The sequence below is a fragment of the Pituophis catenifer genome, unplaced genomic scaffold (genome assembly GCF_029215685.1).
Source record: "Pituophis catenifer annectens isolate HBS135680 unplaced genomic scaffold, rPitCat1.0.hap2 SCAF_1, whole genome shotgun sequence".
In the NCBI taxonomy this organism is placed as follows: Eukaryota; Metazoa; Chordata; class Lepidosauria; order Squamata; family Colubridae; genus Pituophis; species Pituophis catenifer.
The window spans coordinates 285,600,406-285,611,191 of NW_027256881.1; positions in this window are offsets into that span (position 1 = coordinate 285,600,406).

Sequence of the window (10,786 nt, forward strand, 5' to 3'; positions counted from 1 at the left end):
GTTATATATTGAAGAAAGTTAACACTCATCCCTCTTAGAAGAATGAAATATTCTAGGAAATATTAAAAAGGCAGAATATTATAGTTCCCTAGATGAGGAAAGGAGAAACATGTTTCTAAAGACAAATCAGCTCCCTGCAGCTCCCTGTCCCCCACTTCAGCTCCAGGGTGATGGGATTAAGACATGGCCCTCAGGACATGATAGGATTAGCCCTCTACACATCTAAGAGCAGGATTCACTGCACTGCGAAATCACCTAGCGACATTAGATCAGCCCACAGTTTAACCACACTTGTCTCAGACAAACTCCTAGGATTGGCACATGACCCCTACAGCAACCAATGAGATACCTCCCCTTACACAGGAACAGGAAGCTCCAAGGTGGGGCCCATGAGAGGGTATAAATATCTCGCTCTATCTCCCTCCCTCCCACCTCCTCCTCCCCTGCCTTCCTCCCCCTTCCTCCCCTATGCTCAACTGCCCAGGACCTCAAACCATGTGGTCCTGTTCACCATTACACCATCTTTCCCAGTGGTGGGTTGCCCCCTGTTCGGATCAGTTCTATAGAACCGGTAGTAAAACCGGCTGGAGGCTCCACCCACTGACCCGGACATCATCAGAAGCGAACTGCACATGCGCAGAAGAGTGTGTGCAAGCAAAGCCCGTGCATGCACAGGCACGATGCAGACTGGTAGTAAAGGTAAGTAGAACCCACCCCTGATCTTTCAGCCTCCATGTTTCCAGTGACTTTCTCCCCACTTGAAACTGAACTCAGATGGAGATTTCTTCCAACAATATGAACAAATGAATAAGGTCCTTAATATGTTTATGAAATTAAGATGAAACTGTTTCTTTTACAAGAATGGGAAAATTGCTTGAAATGAAAAGTAAGATATTATTTTAATAAATATCTTGCTTCTTACCCTCAACCTTTGCAGGCAATCCAGAAGGATACCGAAAGCCGCTAAGAGATACAGATACAATTCGATTGAACAAAACATGACTTCGTATGTTGTGCAATGCGTCCATAGAGACGTAATACTGAAAAGAAATGTATATTAATATCTCATCAGTAACATCACCAGTGTACTGATTGTGCATTAATAAAATGCTTAAGAAATGCTGAAGCTGGTGGGTCAGGTAATGGAGCAAACATCTTTATTCTATTTTCTTTTATATTTTATAATTTGGCCAGTAGGGGCTGCTGTTAAGATATGAAACTTTTTTAAAACCAGCTCTGTTCTGCAACTGAGGTACTGCAAGATCTTTTCTTGCTAAATAGTTGAATCCTGGTTTTAAAACTACAATGCTTGTGTTACTTGGTATTTCTTACTGATATACTTATATACTTTCATGAACACGTACCCTTACCACCCTAGCTGATGTAAGTAGTATCAGAATGCAAATTTTTAAACTGAAATGCAATCGTAGCTTTTTATACATTGACCAAGAATGATTACCTCTCCATTTTATCTTTTTAACCATGGCTCCTGTTAAGTGATACATCTCTGGGAAGCTTCCCCATTCTGCAAATAGTTACTGTTACCTCTGTTACTGTACATTTGTTTAATTAATTGCTCATTTTGTTTCCAGACTGTAGTATTAGCCCAATGTGCTTAAGATATGCATGAGTGCTTAAAAGGTGACAAGCCTCTAAAGGATGATTCTGTCAGTTTAATTTATTTATATGACTTAGGTACATGATCCCCTATTAATTGCAGCTATTGCTATCTAAGTGTGACTTAATGTAATGTTGTTTCCAGGCCTCTTTAACTGTGCCAATACTAGACCATTACTGTAATTTAGATCTTAGCCTGTATCATCCTTCAATAATAAAATAGTAACATGAAGTCTTAAAAGATGAGTATTTATCTTAGACACAAACAAACTGAAGTCTGGTCTTTTCAGTTAGCCTGAAAGTCGTCTGCAAGAAAACATTAAAAACTGTAGAATTTACAGTTAGTGAAGAACAAGATATATATGCCATCAAAACCTGAAACAAAAAAAATAAATAAAAACCCAATAAAGAAGAATTTGTTCATGTTTGGAATGACACACCCACAAGTACGCCAAACCCATGTACATTACAACATTAATAATATTCCTTGTCACTTGGGGGGGGGGAATTCTAATTTAATAGTAGCTAAGCAAGCATTTGGCTGATAAGATGATTGGGCAATCTGTGATACCTGAACTCCTTTTTGTAGTTCTGCAAAATAATAATAATAATTGATCTAATAATCCATTGCTGGAACTTGTCTTTTCTTGCTATCTCAGCTTCATCTCATATTAAAGAGAGTGAAGGGTGGGTAGGATTTCCCCCCCCCCATGAGATGGTGATATTCTGTAGGAAGGAAAGGTAACATCCTGGTACTTAAGATGCTTTGTACCTAGGATAGCATGTATATTGACAGTGTTTACCCATTGCACTAAATCATGATTTGTTAATATAGTTTGCATAATAACAATTGGCTCAGTTCTCATAACATGCTATTATAAAAGCCACAGCTAAACAATGATAAGTATGTTCATATAGCAATCAAAGCCATAAGCAAATAAACTATATTATGACATAAATGTGCGAATCTTCTCTATCAAAAGATTTCAAAGTATGTTCTAAGAAAGTAATCCTGTTTTTGAATATATGTTTATATCTTTGGTTTCTACTCCATATCACATTGAGTTCAAGCTGAATAGTTTTATAAGTATCGTATTTTTCGGAGTATAAGACACACCTACCTTTTTTGGGGAGGAAAACAAGAAAAAAAATCTGCCTCTACCCCTGCATCCCAGCAATTTGCCTCATTGCAGCAAACAGACTGCTTTAGTTTCATTTTTATTTTCAGCACAGCCTGATTAGCACAAGAAAAAAAAATCTGCCTCCCAGCAATTAGCCTTCTTGCTGCAAGCAGCGGAGGCCTGCGTGGCAATAGGCAATGGCAATCCCTGCAGCCTGAAACAGCTGAGGGTCGGTAGACCGATCCAACCGACAATCAACTGTTTGTGCTAATCAGGCTGTGCTGAAGCTGAAACAGGCTGTTTGCTGCTTGCTGCAAGGAGGTAAATTGCTGGGAGGCAGAGACCAAAGGGTGGGGGGCAGCGGGTGGGCAGGGCTACAGTGTATAAGACACACCCAAATTTTCACCCTCTTTTGGGGGGGAAAAAGTGTGTCTTATATTCCGAAAAATACGTTAGTTAGTTTTTAGGTAAGTTATGTGCCATACAGATGAGTGATCAACTGGTGATTATATGCACATATACTTACCATCTTGAATTGCTTTTAGTAATAAACAAGCAGCTCTTCTAAAAATGTACCTATAATCCTTTTGAACCTGTCTATCCATCTTACTAGTTATCTGTTCTCAACCATGCCAAGTATATTAATTTTTCTAGTCCAGTCTCTAACATCACAGACCCAGGGTATATTAATTTCTACTTGCTGATCATTACCTCAGTGCCAGAGTCAGCTTTTATTTGTAATCTGGTTGATTTTTCTTAAATTCCCCATTTCATTTGTAACCAATCTCTTGCTGGTCACATCTACCCGACCCACTAGAGTGGGGAGGCAAGGAATTTTGTGGGTGCCGTCCAGAGGTGGGTTTCAGCAGGTTCTGATCAGTTCTGGAGAACTGGTAGCGGGAATTTTGAGTAGTTTGGAGAACCGGTAAATACCACCTCTGACTGGCCCCGTCCCCATCTATTCTCTGCCTCCCGAGTCCCAGTTGATCAGGAGGAAAAGGGGATTTTGCAGTAACCGTTCCCTGGAGTGGGGAGGGAATGAAGATTTTACAGTATCCTTCCCCTGGAGTGGGGTGAGAATGGAGATTTTACAGTATTCTTCCCTGCCATGCCTACCAAGCCACGCCCACAGAACCAGTAGTAAAAAAATTTGAAACCCACCACACTGGTCCCATCCCCTAAGGAGATATATCTGGTAGCACCCAGAAGAAGGGCCTTCCCTGTGGTGGCTTCTTCTCTCTGGAACATCATCCCCCCAGGAGATTAGACTGGCCCCCACTCTAACACTCTTTCGGAAGGCCCTGAAGATGTGGTTCTGCCGGTGGGCCTGGGGAACCCAGAGTGGGATGGAGCACATTAAGTGCATTATACTCTAGTATGAATGTGTGCCGGGGTGGGGGGGTTATTATTTTATTATTTTTCTTTTTATTCTTTTTATTTCTTTTATATGGTGTTTTTTTATCCTTGTAAGCTGCCTTGAATCGCCATGTGCGAGTAGCAATATCAATAGCATAGACTTATATACCACTTTACAGTGCTTTACAGCCCTCTCTAAGCGGTTTACAGAATCAGCATATTGCCCCCAACAATTTGGGTCCTCATTTTACCCACCTTGGAAGGATGGAAGGCTGAGTCAACCTTGAGCCTGGTGAGATTTGAACTGCCAAATTGCAGTCAGCTGGCAGTCAGCAGAAGTAGCCTGCAATACTGTACTCTAATCACTGCACCACCATGGCTCATAAAGTAGGCAGCAATATACATTTTCTAAATAAAGAAATAAACCAGTATTTATTTAGTAGAATATTTCAGTATTCTACTTTTCGCAGCCATGGAATACCACTGGAAAAGCAGTACTTTAACAATCCTGATCTTTCTTATCACTGAAATATCTTCATTTCTCCAGCACATCGATTTTTAAAAGTAGAAAATAACGTCTACCATCTTAACTTGTTCACTGAAAGCTGTAAATTTGCTATATGATATTATATATATTTGGCTTCTTAATATTTAACATTAGTCCAGATTTTTTCACTTTCCATTTTTATTTTCATAATGAACTCTTCTAAATTATTTCATCTTCAAGTGACAAAGCAAAATCTCCAACTGTATGATTGATTCTGCTCTTGATTCCTGATATCAACTCGTCCCTTGATGTAAGCTCCAATTCAGTATATGTTTTCTTGGGAGTAACTTTTGTTGAACAAAACACCCATTATTTATTTCTGAATAAAAATTATAAGATTGTGCTCCAGAGTAGCAAGAACCCAAATTGCTCTAAGGCTCTGAAGGATTATCTTAAAACACAAACTTAAAAAAAAACCCTGGCAAAAGAAACTATTTTGGAAATAGATGGTGTTCCCATTGCTACACTGAGGTAAATAGGGAGATAATTGACTCTGACCTTCCATCCATCAACACTGGTGTCTATCAGGAGTACCTTTTCTATATGTTCTGGCTTCCCAAGGGATCAAGCAGCTCCATTCTTTGTTCTCTATTCAATGTTGGGATGAGATGCTTTATCTGTGATCAGGGGGGAGTTAATTACATGGACGATGTGCCTGCAATGTAAATAACATCTGCTGGCTCAGCAACTGAATATCGTCAGTAATAATGGACCAGTATGTTTATATAGTCATAGATCACTACGACTATATAATGACATATGACCATAGTGATTACAGATAATGGTATGGACATAATGTAGGGCATATACTCTTGTTACCTGAAATACAAGATTCTATAATGTTTGCACGGAATGCATATGGATGAATCAAAGATACCCACTAGGATCTTCTTTCTTTAAATGGAGTAGACAGCTATTGTAATTCTAATTAGGAAGCCATTATTTGCTGGGGTAAACAATACTTCAGCATATAAGCCTCTTCCAAGAGGGTTGTCGACTTTATGTAATTTCTGTTAAGGTGGTCAGGTACCACTCAGCACAGGACGCAATGGCTAGATGAGATGAGATTTTAAAAGGCCAAGATCAAATGGCTGGTTTTTGTTACTGGTTTCCAGACAGCTGAGACAGAGTTCTGATATAACTGTGATGTGCATCCTAGAAAGCTTTACAACTGACATTTGTCATTGAGAAGCCACTAAATAAACCATTTACTCCTTATACAGCAGTGTGGTACAGATGCTGAAAGATCAGCTATCATCTTTTGACTGACATCACTAATTGCAATGATCTCTATCATTTGGGACAGAAGACTACTTACTATAATCTTTTCCATACAATCGTCTTTGAGAAAAGAAAATTACCACCACAGTGACTAAAGTAAGTTTATTATTTTCTTCTAGTTTATTTTATTTCAAGCTTCTGGCCAACAAAACCATGCTTCTTCTAACACTTATAAAGCAGGAATCCTTTTATTTTAAGGAAGTGATTAAATTGGTAAAATTACCTGGTAGGATATGGGCAATGGAGCAGGGATGGGTTCCAAATCCCGTCGCAACCAGTTCGCTCGTGTGTGCGCGCACGCATGCACACATGCACGGTGCTTCTGCCAGTGGCTGCTGGTTTGCACTGGTACCAGTTTGCCTCTGCCAGTTGCTACCGGTAGCCGGTTGCTACCAGTTTGCCCCATATTGGGTGAACCTGTAGCGGTGGCGGGAGGCTCCATCCACCTGCCCGGACGCTTCTGCACAGAAACATCCAGGCAGGTGGGCGGAGCCTCCCGCCACCGCTACTGGTTCACCAGATTCGGTGCGAACCGGTAGCAACCCATCACTGCAATGGAGCATGGCTTTAATCACAAATTTATCACCTGAAATATGTAGAACCCTGAGTGTTTCCTCCCTAAAATTGTTATCAATTATAATAGTTAATAGGAAATGAGAACTTATCAAATAGATGGAAAGTTGTATTTAATTAATTGAAAAAAATTATATTCCTGCTTTGCTGATGATAAATTAATGCTGTTAATGTCAGCATTCCAAATTAGGCTCTCTTCCAGCGCTGACATAACAAGATGAACTTTTACCTAGTTTTGTATGTACAGATAGTGTTTCCTGGGAGACGAGGGTGGGGGCTACATTCCTGTGAAAAGAACGTGCCGGGAGGTAGAGATGGATCTGCATGATGGCCAATGGGACATTGGGGTTGGAGAGCGGAAGAGGAGGGGGTTGGAAGGAGGGGCCAGTTTGGCTGCAAAAATGAAATCAGGAATGTCGGCTTTTTATGTTCTTAAATAAAAATGATTCATTAGAGAGATTGCGCTTGAAAATGAAACTTATTTAAGATAGCACCGAAACCTGACAGTTAACCAATAAATCAATTAATTAAAACAAAAATAGTTTGGTCTTGCCTTACTGCTTTTTAAAAATATAGCAGTGGGCACAAACTGATCAGACAAGGACAACTGTATCCTGAAAATGATTGAGCTCAAAATGGTTTCACATAAACTATGACAGGGGCAAAAGAAACCAACAGGCTTTATGACTGAGCTGCCATGTATAGGTAGTCCTTGTGACCAAGGTCCCTGACTGGATCTGAGAAACTCAACACTTTTCTTCAGAGGGCATTTTGTCAGTGGCATTAAAAAAAGCTGTGCCCCCTTTTGAAAATACTCTTTCTGGATCCAGTATTTTTTCCCAGTCTTCAATCTTTTCTCAGGATGGACTGGAGATACCATGAAGATCTTTCCTTCTTCATACTGATGATTGGTAGTAAGAATGTGGATGGGGAAGAACAAGGTTAAACTCTAGTATGAGCTTTCAGGCCTTTATCCTGATCCTTAATGTATCACAGTATTCCTGTACCTCCAGTGCTGTTTCTTGACAGGGAAGTGCTACCTCTGAAAAAGTGCTCTGTGACTTGGAGGTCCTCCTGAACTCATAACTTCTATCAGGATGAGACTGTGGCCCAAAGGACCCTTGCCCAGCTTTGACCGGTGTGCCGTTACAGTCTTAGCTAAGGTGTAAGAATTCGGCTAAGGACATATGTTTTTGCCAGCATAAGACTATTACAATGCTCAGTGGTGTATTAACCATTAAGCAGACTAAGACTAAGCTTAGGGGACCAGGCCCAAAGGGGGCACCACAAAGTTGAGAAAGAAAAAAACCCCCAATGAAGATTTGTACAGTATGTACAAAGGAGGGGAGCACTAAGATTTGTCACTGCTTAGGGCACCAGTGAGCCTTAATCTGCCACTGACAATGCTCCATACATGGGTCTATAATACAGTACTGCATTGGAAAATACTATTATTCCAGAGTAGATCCGTTCTGAGTTCTGATCAGCAACACATCACATTTGTATTCTGTGCCCTACCCTGGTTTCCATTTGCTTTCCAGGTACAATTTAAAGTGCTGGTTTTAACCTATGAAATCTTCCATGGCTTGTACATAGGTTTCCAGGACTACATTCTCCAAATTCTTTTCTGAATTTGAATTTCCTGGTCAGTAAGATCATTCAAGAGACATTTCTATCATTATTTCAGATATAGAAGAGCACAGAGATGACCTTGCAGAAAATATGTTTTGACCAGGGTGGGTTCTAAATTTTTTTACTACCGGTTCTGTGGGCGTGGCTTATTTTGTGGGTGTGGCTTGATGGTCATGTGACAATTATTTAGGATTTAGCAGAGGTACTGGTCTACCAGGCTTTTAACTGCTTCCAGAGCTGTACTGATCTACCCATTTATTTTTTGCAGGCACTGATCTACTTATGTATTTTTGCAGGCACTGATCTACTCATGTATTTTTACAGGCACTGGTCTACCCATTTATTTTTGCAGGCACTGATCTACTCATGTATTTTTGCAGGCATTGGTCTACTCATTTGTTTTCTTTTAACACTGATCAGCTGTAGGGCGGCCCTTTGAAGCCCCACGGGAAGAGTTTAAACAGTTTTTTTTCCCTCTAGCCATCAGCTGGGACTCAGGAGGCAGCAATAGATTGGGGGTGGGGCCAAATAAAAGGTAAGAATAACACGGGGGGTGGATGGGTGGGGCGTGGGGGCGTGGGGGGAGAACTGGTTCGGTGACGTCATATCGTCACCGCTACCAGCTCGGGAGAACCAGGCTGAACCAGGAGGAACCCACCACTGGTTTCGACCATTAATAAAATCCGAGCTTAGCTCAGAAAAAAGAGAACATGAGAAAGAAACTAAAGATTGTCCCATCTTGATTCTCCTTGGTACTAAGAGATAGGGAAGGGGGAACGCCTATATCAATAAAATAGAATTCTAGAATTCTATTTTGCTAAAATAGAATTTTGCTGCCTGTTTCCTGACCTAGCCTATCTTGAACGGCTGACACCACTTCTAAGAAGTTTCAAAATCTAATACCAGGTTTACTTCAGCTGGAACTAGCTATCATTGACACCAGGCTTATCCCCCTCCCTGACAACATTCAGGAAAATAATCAAAGATGTATAAGCTGTTGTTATTTCTCCATAATATATGGACCCATCAGGGGATTTCGTTGTTGCTGTTGTTTCATATTTTAAATGTCTTAAATATTGATATTCATATTAAATATGAATATTTTAATATTGTATTTTTTACATCCTTTCACCATAGATACTTTTTGGTTCTGCTGTAAATAGAGTCAGTTTTGCTATAGAAGCAGTCCTCACTCAATGATTTTAATTTTAATCGGGTTTTAAATATGGGTTTTTAATATGGTTTTATAAGGGTTTTAGAATGGGAATTCTAAATTTGGCCAAAATTGAATTATTTATTTTAATATGGTTTTTAAATTTGTCTTGTATATTGTTTTATTATGGCTGTTCACTGCCCTGAGTCCTTCGGGAGAAGGGCGGTATAAAAATATAATAAAATCTAAATCTAAATCTAAATGACCATTAAGTTGCAACAGCCACTGGATCCCCAAAGTTGCAGCCATTGCAGAACCCATGCAGTCACACGATCAAAATTTGGGCACTTGGCAGCCTGTCCTCACTTACAACCTCAGGAACACTTTTAACTCCCTCCTACCTACTTATCTCCTCCCAGCCTGTCCTTTTGACCACCCTCACTCCACTGCGTCTGCTAACCCTACCATCCTGTGCTCCGCTTGCCTGCGGCCCTCATATTGGTAGCTGACCTTCACTGTCTTCTTCCTCCTGCAGCTAATGAGGCACATTTCGCCTAGCCCTTCGTGAGGCAGTTACTGGCTGTGCTAGGCTGCATGTGGCCTTGTCCAAATCTCACACGACTTTCTTATGAGGTTTTGAAGCCTTCCAAAACCTTGTGTGAAAGTTGTATGTGATTTGGACAAGGTCACGTGTCATTTGAACGAGTGAGTGAACAGCAGAGCCAGCAGAGCACAGGTTGGTAGGGCCAGCAGGGGTCTATGGCCTCCTGGAAAACTAAAAAAGTGCAGGTCTGCTGGATAATCAGATAGGAGCAGCCATAGAAAAGGCATGCTTCTGAGGTCCAGCTAGATGACAAAATTTCAGAGAAGGGACCTGGAAGTGCTTACCTATCTGATCTGGTAAGATGGTCAGACAATAAGGATCATTGCAATAGTTGTGAGTTACATTTCTTTAAATATTTCCTTTTCGGTGTTTCTATAATGTTGTTGTTTGGGACAAAATGTGATAAAATTTGCAGCGCTAATAGCCTTGTGAGCAGTGACTATAGAAATGATCTTCCACAATAAAAGAAATAACTAAAAGAAGAATTGGATGCACAGATGTTATTCATAGAATTTATTAATTGTAAACATGACTGCAGAAAGGGCTTATTTCATGCTGGATATATATTTATTTGGGTTTACGTGGCACATGGAGCCAAAGCCAAAACAAATGCACACAACACATTATGGCTTAGCACAATGTACAGGTAGCCTTCGACTTAATGACCACAACTGTGTCCAAAATTGCTGTTGCTAAGTAAGACAATTGTTAAGTAAGTTTTGCCCCATTTTATGACCTTTCTTGCCACAGTTGTTAAGTGAGTCACTGCAGTTCTTAAGTTAGTAACATGGTTGTTAAGCGAATCTGGCTTCCCGATTGACTTTGTCAGAAGGTTGCAAAACGTGATCACATAGCGCCGGGACACTGCAACCATCATAAATATGAACCAGGTGCCAAGTGTC